Source organism: Octopus bimaculoides, chromosome 2 (genome assembly GCF_001194135.2).
Source record: "Octopus bimaculoides isolate UCB-OBI-ISO-001 chromosome 2, ASM119413v2, whole genome shotgun sequence".
NCBI lineage: Eukaryota > Metazoa > Mollusca > Cephalopoda > Octopoda > Octopodidae > Octopus > Octopus bimaculoides.
The window spans coordinates 30,735,465-30,743,718 of record NC_068982.1 but is presented as its reverse complement, the minus strand read 5'-3'; positions in this window follow the sequence as shown (position 1 = coordinate 30,743,718).

Genomic DNA, 8,254 nt, shown 5'->3' with positions numbered 1-8,254 from the left:
CTATGTTGATCTTTCTGAAGACGAGACCAGTCACATATCCAGACGCCACTTCCAGGCCCCGGGATGATATATCAGATGAACCCTCCTCTTATAGGTTCTGCCAATACATGACTGATGTAAGGCGGCGAGCTGGCAGAAACTGGTATTTCGTCTGCCGCTACGTTCTGAGTTCAAATTCCGCCGAGGTCGACTTTGCCTTTCATTCTTTCAGGATCGATAAATTAAGTACCAGTTACGCACTGGGGTCAATGTAATCGACTTAATCCCTCTGTCTGTCCCCTCTATGTTTAGAAATAAGAAACGTTAAAATGCCGGGCCAAATGCGTCTGTCTTTAGTTTCTGAGTTCAAATTCCACCAAGGTCGACTTTGCCTTTTATCCTTTCGGGGTCGATAAATTAAATAGCCTCTCCCCAAAAATGTCGAGCTTTGTGCCTAGAGTAGAAAAGAATATATGACTGATGTGTTGCTATTGTTGCTATTGGTTTTTAGAAAGACAGCTAAATACATCAAGGTACTTTATTCGGTGCACTACTGACTCAGGTATTGATCGGACTATTGAGAGAATTGATATCGATATCTATGTCACAAGACCACACGTTCAAGTGTGGGACAAGGACACTTAGTTTAGTCGATTTCAATACTTACTAGGTATTTAAATTATGATATGGATTGCTGTTCAAGATCCCATAGGATTGATAGGAAAATTGAGAAAAATTTGAATTCTGAATGCAAGGGGAGGTGACTAAATGTAATAACGTAATTTTTCTGATACTCTATCGATTTTGCAGTTCCCCACCAACCCCTATACCAGTATTAATATCAACAGCAAAGTAGAGGGCAATAGATGGCAGAATTAGTAAAAGAGAAGAGAAAAGGCCTCACTGTAATTTAATTACATCCTTTTATATCACGGATTCAAATAACACCTTGGTTCCTCTCGATGTCAATAAACTAAGTACCAATTACCTAAAAAAAAAGTCAATTTAATCAACGGAACCCTTCTTGCGTCGATGTTAAAAAGCAATGCGAGTAAAAGCAAAATTATTTGTAGTTACAGCATTCTTTTGAAGAAAATGTTGGTAGCATTATTTTTTTAACTAACAACACTATTAACTGATTAATTAATAATTTCGTTTTATCTTCAAAAGAAACAATTTAAACACTATCAAAAACGGTTAGTCTATTTAGACTCAGTAAACATGTTTACAATATTCAAAATTCATTACCCAAAAGATTCGAAAATGGAAATGAAAATTTGTAATTGTCATTTCATTTACATTACATCTTTAATAAGATATCTACGTAATTCATTTAATCTATACAAATTTGCATAAAGTCTTTGTGTCTGTGGCTGCCTTCAAAAAGAAACTGAAGATATCTACAATGTGTAGCCGTACAGGTGGAGTAAAGGAAGAGGCGAGAGAAACACAGAACAGGTTTCGTGTTTGTATGTGTCTGTGCAAACAATTCTGTGACAATGAGTAATAAGTACTCATACATTTGTTTCCTTGTCTTAAAGTAAATTTTCTCGTACATTCAGGCCCGTCACCAGACTTTTGTGTTTATGGGTGATTTAGAATATACTGGGTGGGCATTAATTTGTAATAATACTAAATAGAGTATATCTGAGGGTGCACCATTGAATGTTGAGGTGGCAGTGCTGACAAGGGAATCCACTTAGTGAAGGGCATGCACACATTTTCCTTACCTTCACTTCTCTTCCACTTCAGAGAATGAGTGAAGTTGAGTGACAGAGAATGGGATAGGAAGAATGAAACAATAGTATTAACAAATTTTCAGCAAGTGACACAACACCACTTCCGCCGGAGGTTAACTTTGCTTTTCACCCTTTTGGTGATCGATGAAATAAGTAACACCTGAGCACTGAAATCGGCTAGCACCCTTCCACCAAAAAATTTCAAGACTTCATCCTGTATTAGGATTATTATATATTAAGCGGTGAGCTGGCAGAAACGTTAGCATATTGGCAAAATGCTCAGAAGTATTTCGTCAATCTTTACATTCGGAGTTCAAGTTCCGCCAAGGTTGACTTTGTCTTTCATTCTTTTGGGATCGATAAAATAAATACCAGTCGAGCACTGGGGTCATGATATTGAATTACCCCTCCCACTAAAATGTCTGGCCTTGTTACCAAAATTTAGATTTATTATTACATATACATATAAGGTGTGGAGGCGCGTGACTTAGTGGTTAGGGTGGCAGCACCATGATCGCAAGATTGTGGTTTCGATTTCTGAACCGGGCGACGCGTTGTGTTCTTGAGCAAAACACTTCATTTCACGTTGCTCCAGTCCACTCAGCTGGCAAAAATGAGTAACGCTGCGATGGACTGGCGTCCTGTCCCGCTGGGGAACACATACGCCATGGAAACCGGGTCCATGAGCCTGGCCAGGCTTTAAAAGGGCGCATTTATATATATTTATACATATAAGGTGGTGAGCTAGCGGAACCATTTCAGTGACCAAGAAAACTCCATTTGGTATTTCTTCCGACATTCTAAGTTCAAATTTTACCGAGCTTAACTATGCTTTCATCCCTTTGTTGGTCGATAAAATAACGCGCCAGTCAACTACAGAAGTTATTGTTATCGACTGACACTCACTTCAAATTTGCTAGCCTTATTAAATCAGAAACAGTTATTACAGACATAAGGAAAATGAAAGAAAACAATTTGTCAACGAAAAACGTTTGCGCGAACGGATATGTATATATATATACATATATAATATATATATATATATATGTGTGTGTGTGTGTGTGTGTGTGTGTATGTGTGATAAGGCTACCATTGGTTTTATGTTGTGAGAAATCCCTTAACAATTATCAAGCCTTCCACATGGAACATCGGTGTTCGTCTCCAACTCGGATTAAAACATCGTTCAAGATGGAGACGAACACCGATGTTTCAAGTGGCATGTTTCATAATTGTTAAGTGGTTTCTCTTTACATGAAACCAATGGTAGTCTTAACCCATAAAGATTTTTTATCTACTATTGCGATGTTAAGCACTCATTCTCATTGCTCGATATGGAATTGTATATACATTGTCTAGTTTCCAAAGTTTTCCAAAGATTTTGGTTGATGGGGATATGCCCCGATGAAGCTTTTGATGCACTAAAAGATGCAGAAGATGCACTTTGATAGCGGTGGAAACGTTACATAGGTGAAAAGAGAACATAAATGACTGCATAATAAAAAAATTTGTTCTTCTCTATTCTTTCTTTACATTAAACTGATTCAAATGCGAAAGCGAATGTCAGTGTGTCACACTTTTTCAACTTTACTCCTCCGACCACATCTTTCACTATTCAATGACTCTTCTACTATTCTTCATTCTTGGTGGGGGGGGGGTCCCTTAATCCTAGCATTTTGAAAAGAATATTTCTCTAAATATTATAATTATTTCCAAAAGTAATTTCCAAAATAAACATTCTGAAAAAAATCTTTCTCTAAATATTATAACTGTATCAAGTAATTTAACCATAATACATGCTTCATAACGTTCGGAACTGAAATACGTATTGAACTCACTCTCTCATATAATATTACCTCTCATAACTCACTACCATAAAAATGCTGGAAACTTAGTATTTTTATCAGATATTAATAAAATTTGTCGGACCTATTTTCGTATCGTCAGAGCTATGGAAACTTAGCGCACTCTGACTGCATGAAAATAGATTCGATTAATTTTATTATTACCTTAAAAAATACAAATCTCAAACATATTTATAGTCAAATACGTTTAGAGCAATTCCAAACCATAAAACCTGCACTTTAAAATAGTGTTTAGCAATAGTGGTGTAATTTTCCTTCAAACTACGAACAGGAGTTTAGATATATACCAGCTACTACAAATAATTGTTTGTACGAAAAGTAAAGCCCTATGTACATCAAATTGTCTTTAAATTCAGTGGCGACAGAAGAATTATCGTTGAACTTTTAAAAGGTAAGTTTATTGTTACCTACGGCCAGCTATATGTTGGTTGTTCAAGAGTAGAGAATGAAAACACGCTATTTGTACTGACTCTGAATGGGAAGACAAAAAACGCTTATCATGCAGCTTTGCAATAAATTCCAAGTCGACAAATTATATCATTGTTTTGATAAAAATTGTTCATTGCTTGAAAAATATTGTTCAAGTTTAATACAATTTAATATGTACTCAATGCATGAAGTGTAATTGTTTGGCCCAGGAGCCAATGAAGAGACCTCCACAGGAGCTAGCTTAAAAGCTATGTATGTGTATATACATATATACAAACATACATATGTATTTTATATATACATACATATATATTTTATGTGTGTGGTTCACATGTACAGAAGACAAAGGTAGGTGAGGGAACAAGAAGGTGTATTAGATTAACGGTCGGGAAGAATGGAAAAGTCTTTGAAGTTTAGAGCCTGCGACAGAAAGGATTGAGAAAGAAAAATGGAGAGAGAAAAATGTCAAGATTAACGGTTTAATACACACATATATATATATATATATATATATATATATGTGTGTGTGTGTGTGTGTGTGTGTGTGTGTGTGTGTTGTTGTTGTTGTTGGCACTCTGTCGCTTACGACGTCGAGGGTTCCAGTTGATCCGATCAACGGGACAGCCTGCTCGTGAAATTAACGTGCAAGTGGCTGAGCACTCCACAGACACGTGTACCTTTAATGTAGTTCTGGGGGATATCCAGCGTGACACAGTGTGACAAGGCTGAACCCTTTGAATCACAGATACAACAGAAACAGGAAGAAAGAGTGAGAGAAAGTTGTGGTGAAAGAGTACAGCAGGGTTCGCCAACATCCCCTGCCGGAGCCTCGTGGAGTTTTAGGTCTTTTCGCTCAATAAACACTCACAACGCCCTGTCTGAGAATCGAAACCGCGATCCTATGACCGCGAGTCCGCAGCCCTAACCACTAGGCCATTGCGCCTCCACACACACACACACACACACACACACATATATATATATATATATGCGTATTACAATTTAGTGTCCACTCAGAATATTCTGAAGCACCCCAGAGTACCAAAGCCTGGCCTGGTTCAATATAATCGACCAGGACTTCCCTAAATCTTCAGACCTTGTACATATTGTAGAAAAGAAAGGAAAGCAATCTACTACTTATTTGAAATTCTATTATTTTTTAATAGTCTACATTATGATAGTTGGCTGGGGGTTTTTTCCGTTCTCGTATATGATTGATGTGGGAAACGAAAAATAGATTTGATACATTCGTGAAACTCTGAGTAGTAATAGAAGAACAAATTATTTTTTTCATATAATATCTACAAAAATTGTCACTACCCAAATTTCTTTGAGGACTTTTCTTGTGCGAAGTCAAATTAATATAATACCAAGAAATCACAGCAAAGTGGAAGAACGCTAAAGGAAACAACTTCAATGTGCAACTGAATAAGGGAAACAAAGAGACTCGCCCAAGCCTGAGTCTCATAATCGTTTACTGTCAAAGCAAGGCTAGGAGTTTGTTTGATAATAATGGAAACGAGTGTAACGACTATAATACACTAAAATTTGATGTTGCGTCTCCAGATTACTGTAGCGCTAAAGGCAATATTAAACTCAAACCATTATCAGATTCTTCGACAGAGATAAAACAACATTTTTATTATGTCAATCATTTCTTTACTGCAGTCAGAAATTACAACAATGCCATGGCCATGGGATACTCTAGGCTGTCGGAAATCAATACTATTAGGTTATAGTTCGTTGCTAAAATTGTACAGAAAGGTTTATCAGATTTGGAGCACTAGTTCCATCTGAAAACCAGTGACTAAAGTTTGCTTTGATTTTCTATTACGACACAAAGTATGAAATAACAAACAGCTTATAAAACAATTCAATCCTACACTCTGGCCTGGTAGTTAAATTGCAAAAATACTTGTATTATGTTAATCCATACACTAGAAATTTTAATCTGCCATAGAGCGTATCAGAAGAGAAGAGGTTAGATTGGTATTGGGAACAGAAAAGAAGCTAAATGTTGGTTAACAGTCAATATAATATGCTTAATTCAAGCGAAGTGGTTCTGCAGCTTAACGAGACAATAGGAGGCCTGGAAATGGTTGTCACTGAACATGGAATCACATCGAAGTTGCAATGCTCTTCACTTGCATTATGTTTACGTTTCCCTTTGGTACTGATGAATAATTTAAGGTAGAAATGGAAAAAAAGTGATGCAGGCATAACTAGAAATAATGTCACCATCTAATTGGTACGGATAACTAGAAATAATTCTTGTGGATAAGGCCTATTGAATACTGCAGAGGAGGGGAGGACGATGGCATCGGAGCAGGAAACAGTTACCAACGACTGAATATAGAACACCAAGGTGGCATACCGAAACACTTCAAGAGTCTGGAAGTATCTCCAAGTACAACAGAAAGCCACAAATTTTCATCATTTCTGCAACAAATCCTAATTAAAAAGAGGATAAGTTGTCGATTTTCCCAGGTAAAATATAAGTGCCCAACTAGATATTACGTTTAAAGGGTTTCATCAAAAGTTAAAATTGTTTCTTCCTGATTTGCCTTATGAAGAGTCGAAAAGATATCGTTTATGTATTTATGAAAGAGGAACAGCAAAAAGGATTGCCACATGGTCGTAATTTTTAAAATCTTAGCAGGAAATAAATCAAACCTATTAGCTGTTGTTATTTGATTTGTTTGCACTGAGAACCCAGATGATGAAAGGAATACTTTGTTCTTCCATATAGTTAAGATTATTATCCATGTTTCTTGTAAAAGTATTAATCTCAATAGCCCAAGCGTGTCAAATGGACATACAGATCGCATATGTGAGGAAGGATTTCCGAAATAATTTTCAAACCAATACGTTAAAACTGAAAATTTCTATCTAACTACAGATACTGAGCTGAAAAAGTTGGCGGCAGATCCTGCAATCACACAAATCTGAGTTCAAAGTATGCAATCGTTGGGTTAGTTCATAGTAGATTGTTATTAAATTACACCATATAAAGTTACACTAAATTCAAAGTATTGAACTCCTAATAATCTTTTCTACGATAGACACAAGGCCTGAAATTTCGGAAGAGGGGATGCGTGATTACATCGACTCCAGGGATCGACTGGTACTTATTCTATTACTCGCTAAATGTAAGGCAAAATCAACCGTGAGAAGATGTGAACTCAGAACATAAAGACGTTCGAAATACCGCTAAACTTTTAGCCCGGCGTGCTAACGATACTGCTAGCTCTCCACCTTTACGGAACGTATAATAATAATATGCTTACGACTAAGGCGGAGAGATGGCGGAATCGTTAGCATGCCAGGTGCTTGTGGTTTTTCATCCATCTTTATATTCTGAGTTCAAATTCTGCCGAGGTTGACTTTATCTTTCATCCTTCCGGGATTGATAAAATAAGTACCATTTAAGTACTGGGTTTGATGTAATTGACTTACTCGCCCACCGCCACCCGAAATATCTGACCTTGTGTCAAAATTTGAAACCAATATTAACCCAAGGCAGCAGCGAGGTGGCAGAATACTTAGCAGCATTTCGTCAATCTGTATGTTCTGAGTTTAAATTCTGCTGGAGTCCACTTTGCCTTTCATCCTTTTGAGATCGATAAAAAAAAATACCAGTGGAGCTCTGAAGTCGTTGTAATCCACTTACCCCCTCCCATGAAATTACACGCCCTGTGCCAAAATTTGAAACTAATATTAACACAAAGTCCTAAATGTTGGAGTGAAGTGTATAGTCAATGAAATTGACATTAATGCTGGAAAAAATTCACCTTTTATCAATTCAGAAGATGAAGTCGAAAAGTAAAGTAAATTTTCACAAGATTTGAACACTGAACAGAACAAATAATCTTGCAAGAGATTTGGTTTTCTGTTCAACATTTCTTTGATTCATTATGTTTATAAAAATAACCATTGCTATTTATTGTTGTGTCCTAGCATGGCCCCAGTCAAATTGTTGAAACGAGGGGAAGAGTAGAAGGATATTCGTATTTTAAAACAGTGATTATCAGCCATTTTTTACCTATGGACCCCTTTGATCCCTATTCTAATCTACTGGGTTTCCACGGTCATTCACTGTATGTAAAATAAACTCTAATTGTATTTTTTATAATTTTGTGTTATTAGGATTTATATAAAAAAAAAATATTAAAGCATTTTATGCATTGCAGATGTATAAGCAATTTATTGCAGATACATTCTAACAACAAAATCTTATATGGACCC